A 17,823-nucleotide genomic window follows, 5' to 3' on the forward strand; every position below is an offset into this window, starting at 1 on the left:
TAATAATAATAATAATAATAATAATAATAATAATAATAATAATACTTATAATATTAATATTAATAATATTTTATTTAAATCATGGCTTATTTATAGTTTTACTAGTTTTCAAATCTATACCAAATTATAATATTTACAATATTCTTATCATAATACTATTAACAATAATACTTAATAATTATATTAATAATAACATAATAATAAGGTGATAATAATGGTTATATTAATAATAATAATTAATAATAATACTAACAATAATAAATATAGTAATATTAAATTAAAAAAAAAAAAAAAATAATAATAATAATAATAATAATAATAATAATAATAATAATAATAATAATAATAATAATAATAATAATAAGGTTAACAAAACTACCTTAAAACAAGCTCCTAAAAAAAACGCCACAGACGAGTATCGAACCCGCGACCTCCGGCTGCACAACACACCCGCTAAACCATCTGAGCTAACTTGCATTTCTGATATTGTACCCATTCCAATTATATTTAACCCGTTCTTATTCGTCCTATCAATAAGCCCAAGAAGCAAGTAATAAGCCCAATTGAATTGGGTCTGATAAATGGTATGTGAGTGTGGGGTGTTTGTAGCAGAAACAGAACATGAAAGCAATAGCAGCTATAGTAGGTTTTGATGGTTGTGGGGTGGAGCTCCGGTCAACAAAAACAGGAAGTATAAGATGTGGCTGTGATGGTTGTCGACGGTGGTTATGGTGATGGGTTTGGTTTTCATGACAGAAACAGAAGAAACAGAAATAGAATAGCAGAAGCTGCAGCAACCTTTCTAGTTGCAACATGAATAACGAGTAGGTGGATATGATGGTTATAATGAGGGTGGTTGTCGGGTTTGTAACACCAGTAAAATAGCAGCAGTTAAAACAGCGATGGTGGTGCTTCGGTTATGGTGGCCGAAGGTGGTGGTGTTCTTGGGTGGTTCTCGGACAAGAATAGGAGAGAGAAAGAGAGAGTTGATGATGGTGAGGTTGTGGTGATTCACGGAGGTGGTTGTGGTGATCGATGGTTGATGGTGATCCTCAACCCAACTAATGAACCGAATGATAATGATGATGATATTCACAAGATAATGATGATGATTGCAAACAGAAATATGAAGTAGCAGTTGCAATTGGGTTTCGATGGTGGTGGGTTGTAGGGTGTTTCGAGTAATAACAACTGGTCGAAGAGTGATGGTTAACGAAAGTGGTGATAGGTTTGGGTGGTTTTCGATGGTGTTTGGTTTAATCGAACTAAAAGAAATGAATATAGAAGAGTGCAGCAGTACCAACGAAAGAAATGGGGGATGGTGAGGTTTCTTTGTTCAACTAATCCTCACAAGGTGTGGTGTTAATGAAAGTATTAAAGTGGGGTGGTTATAATTTGTGTTTCTCATCCATATGTATGATAATAACAATAATATAATAATAACAATAATAATAATATTTACAATAAATGTGTTAAATATATATATATATATATATATATATATATATATATATATATATATATATATATATATATATATATATATATATATATATATATATATATATATATATATATATATATATATAAGAACTATACTGCCGACAGTTTCTAACACAAGTGTATTTCGTACTCCGTTGTTAAACAGTGACGATTAAAAGTCTTCAGAACAATCCCAAATTTTTACATAACATTAGAATATTCATTCCACTCATTACTGTAGAAAACCAGTTATAAAATGGGTTATTTGATAGATATTGTCGGTAACAAATAATATATACGGAGTACTAAAACTCAGACTAAAAAGGTAAAAAAAAATATTTATAAACCCGTAATCTTCGTAGTCAAATCACAGACTAACTTTTATTTTAAATCCTCCTAAATATATATTAACTCTAAATTAAAATTAACGAAACGTCAACCGAAAGTTACAGACGTTCACAAAGTAGTCTCAAAATTATATATATATATATATATATATATATATATATATATATATATATATATATATATATATATATATATATATATATATATATATATATATATATATATATACATATTTATTTACAAACAATTGTTCGTGAGTCGTTGAGCACGATCAAAGGGTAATTGATTATATGATTATAGTTTCAAAACTTTTTGAGACTCAACATTACAGACTCGGCTTATCGTGTCGAAATCATATAAAGATTTAGTTTAATTTTGATCAGAAATTTTCGGGTCGTCACAGTACCTACCCGTTAAAGAAATTTCGTCCCGAAATTTGATCGAGGTCGTCATGACTAAAAAAAGAATGTCTTCATGACGAATATGAGTTGATATAATAGAATTTTTATTACCATAGAGTAATACGAATAAAATGGTTCGATTACTCGAAGCGTATGAGTGAAGCTATCACAAAAGACTAAAATGAGATAATAAAGATTTCTCTTAACCTCTGACGTAGTCAAGGCTGATTTTTGGAATTCTAGGGATTTAAAGATAATCCTCGAAATCTATATAAGATTTGATTCTTCGGTAATTTAGAAAATTAGGATCTCCCTAATTAAATGCGAAAATCTGTCTTGATTTCTTTATCAGATATTTCACTATAAATTAACTTCTTTCGTTCCATTACTTTTACCACTCCTATACTCAATTCTCAAATTCAAAAGATTGTGAAAATGCTTAATCCTGTTCTGATCATTGTCCTTATCCTGACTATCGCAACAATCATTCTTCTTTTCCAACTTCCACCGAAGGAATCTGTTTACTTCTACTTCGCCATTGGGTTATAGTGTTTTTAATTCTCCTGTGTCTTTATGTTGTGATAAACATTGATATATACGGTTTGTAATTTATATGTGATTATCGGGCTTTATATTCTCTCTTATATTTCGGAGCTCCATGCTTTTGTTTTCTCTTCCCGACTTTAAATAAAGCAAGTAATGGTCCAGAATTTGTAGGTATGGAGTTCTGAATGAACATAACTAATGTTTTAAGAAATTGAAAATTACACGATCTTGATTGGTTAAATTACCAGAATTCAGGAGAAAAGATAGAACTATCAGAAAATTATGTTCTTGATATGTTTATATATTGGATAGAATGTAAGATTAGTGTAACATGGCACATGATGACGTTATGGTCTATGAATCATCACGTTCCATTAGAAACTCAACATGACTTACTGTAATATAATCACGTTGATCAAGTGTCATTATATTATACTAACTCATGCTTCAGTTCCCAACACTACTTCAAAATCATCCATACTTTAAACTCGAAAGTTTTCAGAATTTAGAAACTAAAACAATTTCTTGTAACACAGATAGCGCGAAGAGGTTTCGAATTATAATAGTTATGAAGATATCTTCAGAAATATCGGAGATATTTATAATGAAAGATATGATGATATCTTAGAATTTCTAATATCGAAGGATGTTAAAGAAGATTTGTCCGTAAAGATTTAGAATCAGGAGTAAGGTATTCGTTAATGACTTCAGCAGATACTGAATCATTTGGATTCTTTGAAGGCAGGTTTAATCTTTGCGATTTGCCTACAGCCTCCTTCATAATTTCACATAATCCGCTTTTCGGTACTAAATTTTTTATTGAGCGTTCCCAACACTCAATTCTTTATCATCATACTTTTGACTGTTAAGATCGTTTACAGTTTTTGTTGCTTCATCAGTGTCTTTCAACTTTCTGAGAAATGATTCGTAAATTGGGGTGTTTATTCAGAATTTCAAAATGGAAGATCATAATTCTAAAAGATATATGTTATATATATACATATAACTGTTGATGTAGAAATGCTACGAGATTTCAAAATACTGATTGCTAATTCTCGGTAATTGGTATGGCAATTCTTGTTATAAGATGTGGATGAATATATGAATAGGTTTTAATGAAAAAAATAATGGTTCTTCGGAGAGACTTAAGCCAATGAGTAATGAAGTTGCTGGTAAGTTTACTGCTAATGTGATGGGATATAAAAGGTTCTCCGGTAACGACGATGAAGGGCAAACTTATATATCGAGGTTATAATAATGCTAATCCGAATGAAAGTCGAAGTTGATTTGCTGGAGCTGTGACAAAATTGGCTAATTTGGAGAGAGATTGAAATGTTATTTTCGGTAATAACAACTCCAAAGGATCATAAATTCGTTTTAAACTTCTACTTAGGTTCCAAGAGTTTTCCAGGTGCATGACTGTGGATAACATGTGGTTGTATCATCCTCTCGGTTGAGGTGTTTTCAAGAATCATGAAAGGTTTGAACGCAGATTGTAATCGTCAAGATACAAACGAAGTTTAAGATGAAATCAAGTGGCAAACTTGAAGAAATGTTTTAGTTTCATATGTTATAATCAATATTTTTAATTCATTTTAATTGTCCAATGTTAGTAGTCCACAGTTAGTAATTCATAGTTAGTAGTTCAATAATTCATATATAGTTTAATATATAATATTCGAATTAATTAATACGTATCGTGACCCATTGTATACATGTCTCAGACTCGATCACAACTCAAGGTATATATATATTATTTTAGAATCAATCTCAACCCTGTATAGCTAACTCGAGCATTACCGCATATAGAGTGTCTATGGTTATTCTAAATAATATATATAGATGACGTCGATATGATATGTCAAAACATTGTATACGTGTCCCGATTTATCCGACGATATTTAAAGTGCGTAAAATAAATAACAGAAATTAAATGACGATAAATAAAATTGCGAGAATTAAAATTGCGATAAATAAATTGTGATAAATAAATGTAATAAGGAATTAACAGTTAGCTAGGATTTTGTTAGCGTGGATTCTTAACAGAATTTCTCATAATTAATTTGTTTGTTTCTAACAAATTTATTTTGTCCAATATTTTCTTCATTATGCCACTTGTCAAATCTTGACTTGGATTCTGATCGGTCAAAATCCGAATATGAAATTGAATTTGAATGAAAATAGCTGTTCTTTGGTGAACGAAAACGTATATGTGTGGATTTGAGCAATATTGTTAATGACTGCTGAATCAGAACTGAAAAGTGTACAGTGTAACTTATTAATGTGAAATCTAAATATTTCTCGGGTATTACCTACCCGTTAAAATTTCACGATTAACAGTTTGTACAAAATAATTTTTAATTACAATCTTTATGAAAATATATATACATATATATTTTCTTCAGATGTAATCATGGATTTAATGAGTTAATATGATATTAATCTCATTTGGTTTTTGGTTGAAACTAGGATGAATAATCTCTAAAACTTTAGAGATTACATATTCGCCGCCTAATATTTCTTCAATGAAGTTATAAATCAATACTTCATTATTGATTTTTATTAGTACTCCTTGGTATCTATGGTGCATACGACGTTGATGCTCATGGAACAGATTGTGAAGTTGATGTTTGCGGTGCGGATGTAGTTGTTGTGGATGGTGGTACTGGTTATGCTGCTGGTGCTGCTGATGCTCGTAAATATTGCACCATATTCTCCAGAGCCACTACCCGAGCGCGAAGCTCGTTGACTTCTTCTATTACTCCGGGATGATTGCGGTTGGAACAAGCGGATGAATAAGGTTGAGAATTTTAGATATCATATGTAACATCCCGCTTTTCCCGTATGTATCGAAAGGTACTTACTTAATCATTTGTACGTTTATAACTCGTTATCTTATGCGTAAATGTATGAATATAAGTGTGTGTATATATATATATATATATATATATATATATATATATATATATATATATATACTTGATAATGTGTGCATATATAAGTTTAAACATGGGTTTTGTTAGCGTGAAGTCTTGTGAGACTATTGTTGAAGGCTAGGTGAGTATAGGAAGCGGGTTTGGAAGGTACAAATTAAATAAAATCGAAAATTGCTTAAGTTGGTCGAGCTGTTCAGATGCAGCCTTAAGCCGCGCCGCGACAAAGTGGTCCGCGCCGCGGCATATCAAACAAACCAGGATCAGAAAGTGGGTTAAGAAAGGTTGATTTTCCCGTTGTACGTCACGCCGCGATGAATTAAGCCGCGCCGCAGAAATACTGCTGGACAGACTCCGGTTTTAGCTCAAATTAAATGACTTTAAGGGGCAAATCGGTAATTTGGCGTATAAATCAGATGGGAGCATTAAATCCCAACCACTTATCCATTTCATTTCATTTCATTTCTTTTCTCTTTTCTTTCCAATTTCTCTCCCAAAACTTAAAACCCATTTGGATTAAAAGTGAGATTTGAGAGTGAAGGATTAAGGGTTGATCTTTGGAGCAAGAATTAAAGTTGTTCCGTGCGTCTCTAGCTACACGTTGATAGTCTCGGTAAGTTCTAACTCTAAGTTTTGAGTTTTAATTGGTTAATGGCTAGGGTTTTGGTTACTAGAGACTTGTATGACCCATTTGAGGGTAAAATGGGTGAAATTGGGTTATGTTGTTGTAATGAAACCCTAATTGCCACAAACTAGGGTTTTGGTCTTGTGATTTGGGGTTGTAAGTGTCAAATGGTGTTGCTAGTCACTAATACACTTTTAGATTTATGAAAGAAGTGGTAATGGGTAAGTTTGGCTTGATTGTGAGGCTAAGTAATTAAAATGGGTCAAAATGTACTAGTTGACCTAGTTTGGGTGAAATGGGTATGAATTACCCTAAGTTTGTGTTAGTTGAGGTTAGAAGACTTTAATTCACTAGCTTTAGTGATTAAAGTCGGGTCTTGGCCATTTAAGGGCGGTTTTGGGTGTGGTTGAGTCATTTAATGCGAATTGGGTCATTAAATGCTCAAGTGTGTGTGGTTAATTCCACTAGTTGGGTAATTGAATGTGTACTTATGTATTAGGTACGTTGCCTTGAAGCTTCGGAAGTGCATAATCATCACCAAAGTGCTAAGGTGAGTGGAATAAGTATACTTGTACGTATATGATGTGCTTATTTGTACGTAAGGATATGTGTTGTCCTAGTTAGCGATATATGTGTTGTACACTAACGATTTATGAACGGATATGTGTTGTCTAATTTAGCAATATATGTGTTGTACGCTAATGGTTTATTAAATGGATATGTGTTGTCCAAGTTGGTGTTATATGTGTTGTACACTAATGATCTTATGAACGGATATGTGTTGTCCAAGGGTTGGTGATATATGTGTTGTGCACTAACGGTTGTTATGAACACCAATGGGAATTCTGAGTACCATTCCTTTTTGCTATTGGTTAACCATGGTTGTGTGAATTTGGTATTAGCATATTTAATATTGAACTATATGCTATTGGTGTTGCTAGCTTCTTATAAATTGTGGATAGTAGTTTATGCATGAGTTTTGCATGGTTGTCGTGTTGCTAGCTTGTATGCAGTGTTGTGTAAGTGTTTGCAAATGAGTAGGTTATATATGAACATGTATAACTATTAGACTCACTAAGCATTAGCTTACCCCTCTCGTTGTTTATCTTTTTAGTTGCAGGTGCGGATAAGGACAAAGGGGTTATCGGGCATTAGGTGGCCTTTGATGATGTTTTGTTGAAGTCTGAAAGTTGGCCTAACGTTTTGGGTAGTTTAGTCCCAAACCATGCTCAAAGTGTCGTTTGGATTATAAACTATCGTTGTAGTGGGTCAAACTTGTATTGAACTTAATTAATGGCCTTCGTGCCTTTTGTAAACATTTAAATTGTTGAACGTTTAAATGGAACTTGTGGAATGGTTTACATATTTAATTGGCGCGTAAATGTGTATTATAAAAAAAAAAAATTATCGTATGGAATACGGGTTGGGTTGTTTCATCATATAATCATTGTGAGATATCCTGGAAATGAGGGTGAATATGGTGTTTCAGATAGATTCGCCGGTAAGTGCTTCAGGTCCTTCAACAAGAGGTGAATTCGGTTGGTGGAAAGGATCGCCTTCTTCTAGTCTCCATTGATTAGGTCGACTACGAACCCATCCCCAATTCATCCAGAATTGATGATGGCTGATTGGTTGATTCATTCCGTTGACGCTGCTTTCGGAGTTTAGGTGAACATCCATGTCGGAATATCTGTCAGATTCCGAAGAACTTGAACTAGTGGCGAGTTCCATTTCATACGATTGAATAAAGGATTTTTCGATAAGAAATGATTTTTGACTATCGGATGGTATTCTAATTACATAGAATATCTACATATATAGAACAAAAGATTTCATAGATTACGGAGGAATTTTCGGAATATGTCAGACAAAGTTTACAGTAACAGATACGCTAAAATATAAATTAGCGGATACGATAGGATATGAATTTCATCTATACACTATTCATGCAATCAATGCAGTAAGATGTGTCTAGACTATGAATGATAAGCAGGTAATTTTCAACAAGAAATGATAAGCAAAACTTTTGACATGCAGACCAGGTTCAAGTCCAGACTTATTAATGTATCCTAACAAATACTAGGTCGAAGTCCAGACTCACTAATGCATCCTAACAACTACCTGTTAGACACACTAATGCAAGACCTGGTTCGCTAAGACTACCGCTCTGATACCACCTGTAAAGACCCGTCCAAATCCATCTGGACGAAGTCTTCAACATTTGGTCCCATTGCGAGGTACTGACTTAAATATGCTATGAACGACTCCATGTAATATGAGCAAATGCACAACGAAAGATTTCTTTCATACTTGAGAATAAACATGCTTTAAAGTGTCAACCAAAAGGTTGGTGAGTTCATTAGTTTATCATCAATATTCATTTCCATCATTTTTTATAGACCACAAGATTTTCATTTCAATTTCTCATAAATATACATCCCATACATAGAGATAAAAATCATTCATATTGTGAACACCTGGTAACCGACCTTAACAAGATGCATATAGAATATCCCCATCATTCCGTGACTCCCTTCGGACATGATAAATTCGAAGTACTAAAGCATCCGGTACTTTGGATGGGGCTTGTTGGGCCCAATAGATCTATCTTTAGGATTCGCGTCAATTAGGGGTCAGTTCCCTAATTCTTAGATTACCAGACTAAAAAGGGGCATATTCGATTTCGATAATTTAACCATAGAATGTAGTTTCAGTTACTTGTGTCTATTACGTCAAACATTTATAAAAGCGCATGTATTCTCAGTCCCAAAAATATATATTGCAAAAGCATTTAAAAAGGGAGCAAATGAAACTCACTATACGATATTTTGTAGTAAAAATATGCATACGACGGAACAGAACAATGCAAGGTTGGTCTCGGATTCACGAACCTATATCAATTGTATATCTATTAACACATATAATGGAAATTACATGATTTCATTTATTAATATATATTATATTATTTATATATTTGAAGTTATATAGAATTTATACTAAATTCCATTTAAAAACGTATACTTATATTATTTCTTAAATTACATGTTATATATATTTATTTTGTATATACATTTAAAACGATTAATATTTATATAGTTATATTAATATTTTTATATATAATTAGTATTATATTAAAAAATACCTAATTTGTTATATATGAATATTGATATAAAAATGTTAATATGTTTGATATATAGTGATATGAAATATTAATATAATTATAGTATATGTAATAAGTATGTTTTATGTACAAAATCTTTATTTGTTGTTATAATAATAATAATAATAATAATAATAATAATAATAATAATAATAATAATAATAATAATAATAATAATAATAATAATAATAATAATAATAATGATAATGATAATTTTTATATAAAATGATAATTTTAATAATAATTGTAATGTTAATAATAATGATACTACTAATAATATTCTTAATGACAATACTAATACTAATGTTAATAATAATCTTAAAATCATGTTAATACTAATAATATAGTAATACTAATAATAATAATAACTATAATAATAATAATAATAATAATAATAATAATAATAATAATAATAATAATACTTATAATACTTATAATATTAATATTAATAATATTTTATTTATATCATGGCTTATTTATAGTTTTACTTGTTTTCAAATCTATACCAAATTATAATATTTACAATATTCTTATCATAATACTATTAACAATAATACTTAATAATTATATTAATAATAACATATTAATAAGGTGATAATAATGGTTATATTAATAATAATAATTAATAATAATACTAACAATAATAATTATAGTAATATTAAAAAATAATACTAATAATAATAATAATAATAATAATAATAATAATAATAATAATAATAATAATAATAATAATAATAATAATAATAATAATAATAATAATAATAATAATAATAATAATAATAAGGATAACAAAACTACCTTAAAACAAGCTCCTAAAAAAAATGCCACAGACGAGTATCAAACCCGCGACCTCCTGCTGCACAACACACCCGCTAAACCATCTAAGCTGACTTGCATTTCTGATATTATACCCATTCCAATTATATTTAACCCGTTCTTATTCATCCTATCAATAAGCCCAAGAAGCAAGTAATAAGCCCAATTGAATTGGGTCTAATAAATGGTACGTGAGTGTGGGGTGTTTGTAGCAGAAACAGAACACAAAAGCAATAGCAGCCATAGTAGGTTTTGATGGTTGTGGGGTGGAGCTCCGGTCAACAGAAACAGGTAGTATAAGATGTGGCTGTGACGGTTGTCGACGGTGGTTATGGTGATGGGTTTGCTTTTCATGACAGAAACAGAAGAAACAGAAATAGAATAGCAGAAGCTGCAGCAACATTTCTAGTTGCAACATGAATAACGAGTAGGTGGATATGATGGTTATAGTGAGGGTGGTTGTCGGGTTTGTAACACCAGTAAAATGGCAGCAGTTAAAACAGCGATGGTGGTGCTTCGGTTATGGTGGCCGAAGGTGGTGGTGTTCTTGGGTGGTTCTCGGACAAGAATAGGAGAGAGAAAGAGAGAGTTGATGATGGTGAGGCTGTGGTGATTCACGGAGGTGGTTGTAGTGATCGATGGTTGATGGTGATCCTCAACCCAACCAATGAACCGAATGATAATGATGATGATATTCACAAGATAATGATGATGATTGTAAACAGAAACAGAAGTAACAGTTGAAATTGGGTTTCGGTGGTGGTGGGTTGTAGGGTGTTTCGAGTAATAACAACTGGTCGAAGAGTGATGGTTAATGAAAGTGGTGATAGGTTTGGGTGGTTTTCGATGGTGTTTGGTTTAATCGAACTAAAAGAAATGAATATAGAAGAGTGCAGCAGTACCAACGAAAGAAATGGGGGATGGTGAGGTTTCTTCGTTCAACTAATCCTCACAAGGTGTGGTGTTAATGAAAGTATTAAAGTGGAGTGGTTATAATCTGTGTTTCTCATCCATATGTATGATAATAACAATAATATAATAATAACAATAATAATAATATTTAGAATAAACGTGTTAAAAAAAATATATATAAGAACTATACTGCCGACAGTTTCTAACACAAGTGTATTTCGTACTCCGTTGTTAAACAGTGACGATTAAAAGTCTTCAGAACAATCCCAAATTTTTACATAACATTAGAATATTCATTCCACTCATTACTGTAGAAAACCAGTTATAAAAAGGGTAATTTGATAGATATTGTCGGTAACAAATAATATATACGTAGTACTAAAACTCAGACTAAAAAGCTAAAAAAATATTTATCAAACCCATAATCTTGGTAGTCAAATCATAGACTAACTTTCATTTTAAATCCTCCTAAATATATATTAACTCTATATTAAAATTAACGAAATGTCAACCGAAAGTTACAGACGTTCACAAATTAGTCTCAAAATTATTTATATACACATATTTATTTACAAACAATTGTTCGTGAATCGTCGAGCACGGTCAAAGGGTAATTGATTACATGATTATAGTTTCAACACTTTTTGAGACTCAACATTACAGACTCTGCTTATCGTGTCGAAATCATATAAAGATTTAGTTTAATTTTGATCAGAAATTTCCGGGTCGTCACATAAAACGGTTAATTTGATTATTTATTGGGAAAAAATAAAAATTTAATAAGTTTGTGCCTATACTCCAGAAAATAACATTTTAATATAAGAAAAGTCATTGTCACATATTTCTAATTGAAATAAAAGTAGATCAATGTCATTTTTCACTCCAGATTAATACAAATAATTGTTAATTACTAGACAAAGCATAAGTTCACGTAAAGTTCTTGAAAGTAGAATTTTCTTCGAACTTCATTCTTCATCCATCCAAACTTAAAAGTTTAAATATGTTACACATTGATCTACATGGTTTATGTTTTAACAACTTGACCATTTTTCATAAAAACGATCATAAGTACTAAATGGTGCGGGTGCGGTTAATTCGGTGCGGATAATTATTATTTTCATAACCGACCCACAAAGTTCGGTTAATGCAAAAGTGTTAATCAAACCCGCCATTATCCATTAGGTTCGGTTAATTCGGTGCGATTTTATCGATTAATATGGTTAATGCGGTTTTATGCTCACCCCTAATTATTTGGGTTTCCAATTAATGAGGAAGGCCCGAGCCCAATAAATTAGGCCCACTACAAAGTTGACTTGTCCTTGTATGTTTTGGGCACCATTTAAACATCAAGTGCAGCGATTTTACAATATAAGATAGTAGAGAGAAAAAAAATAAGTAAATCCCAATTCTCGGTTTTATGTACTTCTCAGAAAAGAGTCGATCGTCGGAGATCTAACCGTTGAATCTTCACCATTTTTGGAGAGTGTCTTTTTGATACTTTAGTTAATGTTTTCAACTGTTGAATTCGTTTCAAGTGATGTCTAGCTCGAGTTACAGTCGGTCAAACAGTAGCAATTTTTTGGTGATGTTATTCATATTTTATCTTTAGATAGTTTTCATATACTCGTTGATTGTTGTTGAGTTGTGAAATTAGGTAATAAATTATATAAATACCAGAACTACACAATTAACTACTGATTACAAAAATTCATGGAATAAAACACAATCATGCAATAGTAAAGCTATAGTAAATCTGGGGATTTGGTTCATAGGGATAACAACTAGTACTTTATCCTAATGATAAATAACATGCATTCTAATTAAACAAATAAACACTAAATAATCAGAGGAGCTTTTGTTTAACTACTGAAATGTCAAAGACAAGATTTTAATATAAAATACTTTAAACAAGAGCAAACAAATAATTCAGAGCAACAATCAGATTTAAACAAATTACACATTATTTACTACGTATGTTGGGATTTTGGATAAAGCAGATAATGTCATATTATGTGTGTGATCAATAATTTACTCACGTATTCCAAACACAACTACAATCAATTAGCATTCAAAAATACCACTCAGTCTTATACTAATCAATGTAAGAGATCATCCATACGCTTTAAACTACTTTTCAACTAAATTATTAATCTAGAACATGGCATTGTACGATCACAGTCACCAATAATTGCGCTAAGTGGTCGTCGCAACAGTTCACACCTGCTAGTTTCTCTAATTGGTCAATCTTTACTATTTGTCAAATAGCATGTATAATCTTATAGTCACTAGTTATGGATTATTAAACTTATTCTATGAGTTGTCAATTCAATCAAACAAGTATCATAACCAGATATCGTCGTTAAATAATACTAAGCAAGAATCGATCTTGTGATGAAACATGACGATTTTTTCTGTTATAATATCTAATGAAGAAATGGGCTGTTCGCCATTAACTACATCGGCAATTACTTTTTGCCACCGCCTCTTCTTATTGGGCTTGAATGTGGGCCTCGTTTTCTTGCCTTTGTAGCTCTTTTTCAGGTTGGTATAATAGTTCGCCTTCAGTTATAAAACCTACACTTTATAAGACCGAGTTTTATTAGCCTTCTTGATCAATTTTAAGAATGTATAACAAGCAGATGGCAAAATGAATGAGTTGTGTAACAGGTAAAAAAAAACGAGTAATACTGTTGTTGATCAAGACAGCATTTCACCTGAAACTTTTTTACAAATAATTACTAAAACGGACAAGATCAATTTATATTCTTTTATTTAAATTTATAAGATTTAGGATGCTGTACGCATTAAGACGCCTATGATGACATTTGAAATGTTCACCTCATTTACCGTTTCCTCTTAAATAATTTTTCTTTGTACTCGTTTAATCCATCAGAAACAAAACAATAAAGCATAACTCAAATTGACCCGTTCTTATAGTCAATGGGTCAAAATCACCACCACTATAGTAGAACCGAATAGATTGCATAACACTTGTATAGGTGCATTATAACTGCCAGATACAGGACGAAGCATAGCAACCTTAGCTCTTGCGTTAGCCATTAATGGGAGACGAGATAGCAGAACGAAATACGACTTGATCACGTACATCATTTAACCATGAGGACACAGTCACCTGACTTTCCCGACTTTTGACCGTTGACCAACTTTTATAATGTTTTTCTTCGAATCGGAACGGGCTAGTCACCAAACGGCCGTGGCGGCCGCCTTAAGCAACCATGACTGGTGGTGAAGTAAGGCAGATGAATTTAAAACATAAGTAGTTGCATTTAACAAGTTAAGCTTGCAATACAAACGTATTACCAATATGTCATTCTTATGGGGGGATACATCGGTCTTTTCTACATTAAACAAATTAAAACCATAAATCAATCAACATATATCTAAAACAAAGGTGATAAGCGAAAAAATGTTGAATACAACCTTATAATTATCCTCAGGTGCAGGGAATATCAAATATGGATTGAGCTCTTCTTCTGATTGCATCTGTTGAGGGGCTTCTTCTTTATTGCTTTTGTCCTCTACTTTATCATGTCTCTCTTTCTTTCTTTCTTTTTAACAGGCTTCCCATTTTTTGCTTCGGACTTTGGACCAAGTAACGCAACTATCTGTTCAACTATAAGTTTCTGGTGAAGGACACGTTACAGATGGTAAACATTTTGTTCATGAATTAACAATGAAAACTTTCACATTTTTTATTTGAATAGAATAAATGAGTTAGTTACCTTGAAAATCCTTGGATCTGCTCAAGGTTGCTTCTTTCGCACATGAGCAAATAGATCACCAACCGAAGTACAAATGAAAAAATCACTAAAAGTTTGCAAGTCAACACGACATAGCCCACCAAAGGGTTTTTGGACTAGCGGTATTGAAGTAACTCATCAACCTTGAGGTTGCGAGTTTGAGTCCTATTGTGGACACTATTTAATGGGTCGGTGGGTGTGTTTGGCCTTTTAAAAAAACGACAAAACCTATTTTTATCCATACTAAAGCAGCTAACTGTTGCCAATTTGACAATGTACACAGCATACTAAACTCCCCATTTATCCACCTTTATCTGAAAGGCTTTTGAATATACGTTCATGTTTCTGTATGATTTTACATTTCGGGTAACAAAAAATGGTTCAAATTTGAGCAATTATTTCTTTTTTCCTATTTGTGCCGTCATTTGCTTTGCGAGACATTTTAAACCCTGGTTACTCACCATATCATGTATGCACAGGTTGCTAAAGAATACACTGATGTCATTGTCATGGATGATGATTTCACAACAATAGTTAAGGTAGCCAAATGGGGACGTGCAGTTTACTTAAACATTCAAAAGTTTGTTTCTGCATGCATGCATCACATGTGTGTTGGTCTGGTGAAAGTACACTTCACTCACAGTGCTATATTGCCACTATATTCAACCTGTGCACATCTAATCTAAAAGTCACAAGTTTGAATCCACAACAACTGGATCAGGGCAAAACTCTCAGAAAGTGACAATTTTGACCCTCTTCACCTTTAACTGTGTCAATTTGGGTTGTTTTTCTCTGCTGCTGCGAAGATCTTGCGAGAGTACAATATGGTTGCAAATGAGGCAAACTTTTAAGTCAATGAATCTTGATATATGCTTGAATTTGTTAAAATACCTTGAAAATGTCGATGAGAAGTAAAAAAAAAATTGAATCCCAGAAGCATCTAATGTAAAATATTTGCAGTTCAAATAATTCAATAATAACAAGTAAACTTTTGAACTGATGCTGGTAGCACATCGTGTGCTAGAAGGTCCGAATTTCTGGATTAAGGAAATCAATCAATACTCTGCCTTGTGTTTAGCTCAATTGTGTAGTTTCTATCCAGATTGTAAAAGTTACTACTAAAGCTAAAACAAAGAATCACATCACAATCACAATAAAGTTTAAAAGGACTGCATTATATTCTGACTAAAGGTGGCATGATGAGCAATATTGGGTGAGGGTTCAAGAAAGGTTAAAATCAAAAACGGTCAATTTTTTAGTGAGGTTTGTGCCACTTGGGTTGCCCCCGCAAACACTTTGTTCTTCTTTTCATAAGTTAATGTGTTATTATGATTACAATATTAGAAATATATATTAAGTTATTAATATTATTGTATTTTTTTTGAAAGGCAAGCAATTTTATTAATAATAAACTAGAGAAAGATTACACGAAGCGTGATAAATACAAGAATACATCAACCCGACCAAGGTTGCAAAGAGAGCAACCGTGAATCAAAACTAACACGAAAGATAAGCGCTTGGACAACTAAGCCAAGTTAGCCAATCAAACTTTTTTCCCTTTGCACGAAGGGAAATCCATTCAAAAGACTTGACTTGGATTTCATTAAGTATCACCGAGGCGCTAGTTGCAACTCCACGAAAGACTTTATTGTTCCGAGATCTCCAAATAATATAAACACTAATCCATTCAATGGCTTGCCAAATTTTCCTCCCATACGTCGTCATCGGGACACCGGAGTTTCCATTTAGTAATTCGTGGAAACTTAGATTAGAGAAGGCACCTAAGCCCCACCAACGGAAAATCCGGCTCCAAATATCCATCGCATAAGAGCAAAAGATGAAAGCATGATCCGTTGATTCAATATCGTTATCGCAAAGAGGACATCGAACACTATTTAAGTCAACACCTCTTTTGTCTAACTCAATCAATACCGGAAGCCTTTTCTTCATTAGTCGCCATACAAAAATCTCGATCTTTTTTGGCACAAGACTATTTCGTAATGTGCTTGAGGTGTTTAAGTCAGGAGCTAAGATTTTTTCGTCACATAGAAGAGATAATTTACGAACCGTTAAAACCTTTTTGTTGTCGAGAGTCCACTCCCAAGCATCTTCGTTCTCGCCCAAAATTACATCTTTTAATTGTTCCTGCAGCGAAGATAATTCCCCCAGGCCTCGGCCCAAAGGATTTCTGACCCAGGCCCAATTGAACATGCCATTTGCTAGTCTGCAGCGAACCTTAACATTTTTTTCTGTTTCGAGTCTATACAGTCGCGGATAATCAACCTTGAGCAGTCTGTTTTCGAACCATCTGTCTTCCCAGAATGTAGTCGTCTCCCCGTTACCGATCACTCTTTTGAAGGAGTTCTTGAACGCGATCCCCAACTCTTCAATGGAAATTCCTGCATTAATAATGTTATACCACGTACCTAGATACGGTTGGTAACCTAAGTCACCTCCCGAATCTAAGCCGCCACGTGACCCGTAGATACTCCGAATAACCTTTACCCAAAGTGAGTTGGCTTCGGTTTTAAACCTCCACCACCACTTTGCGAGCAAAGCCAAGTTTTTCCCCTTTAATGACCCAATATTTAGACCCCCCTCCCCGTATGGTTTTAGAATAGTGTCCCATTTTACCCAAGAGATTTTTGAACCCGAATCATCCCCACCCCAAAAGAATTTCCTTCTCACACACTCTAATAGTTTTAACACACAATTCGGGGCACGAAAGAGCGAAAAGAAGTACAACGGTAGACTCGACAAGACCGATTTAATAAGAACAATTCTTCCACCATAAGACATTGTCCGCATTTTCCAACTTGAAAGACGCTTTTTCACCTTA

General features: G+C 32.7%; 1 long non-coding RNA gene across 1 annotated transcript; it reads right to left on the reverse strand.

Moving 5' to 3' along the window:
• Positions 1-13,575: 13,575 nt before the first annotated feature.
• On the reverse strand, positions 13,576-16,354 carry LOC139891338 (uncharacterized). The gene is made up of 3 exons (XR_011773623.1): positions 14,967-16,354; positions 14,263-14,867; positions 13,576-13,802 (listed from the first exon to the last, which is right to left on the reverse strand). It is a non-coding gene; the product is annotated as an uncharacterized lncRNA (long non-coding RNA).
• Between the last annotated feature and the right edge of the window lie 1,469 nt (positions 16,355-17,823).

The sequence above is a fragment of the Rutidosis leptorrhynchoides genome, chromosome 2 (assembly GCF_046630445.1).
Source record: "Rutidosis leptorrhynchoides isolate AG116_Rl617_1_P2 chromosome 2, CSIRO_AGI_Rlap_v1, whole genome shotgun sequence".
NCBI lineage: Eukaryota > Viridiplantae > Streptophyta > Magnoliopsida > Asterales > Asteraceae > Rutidosis > Rutidosis leptorrhynchoides.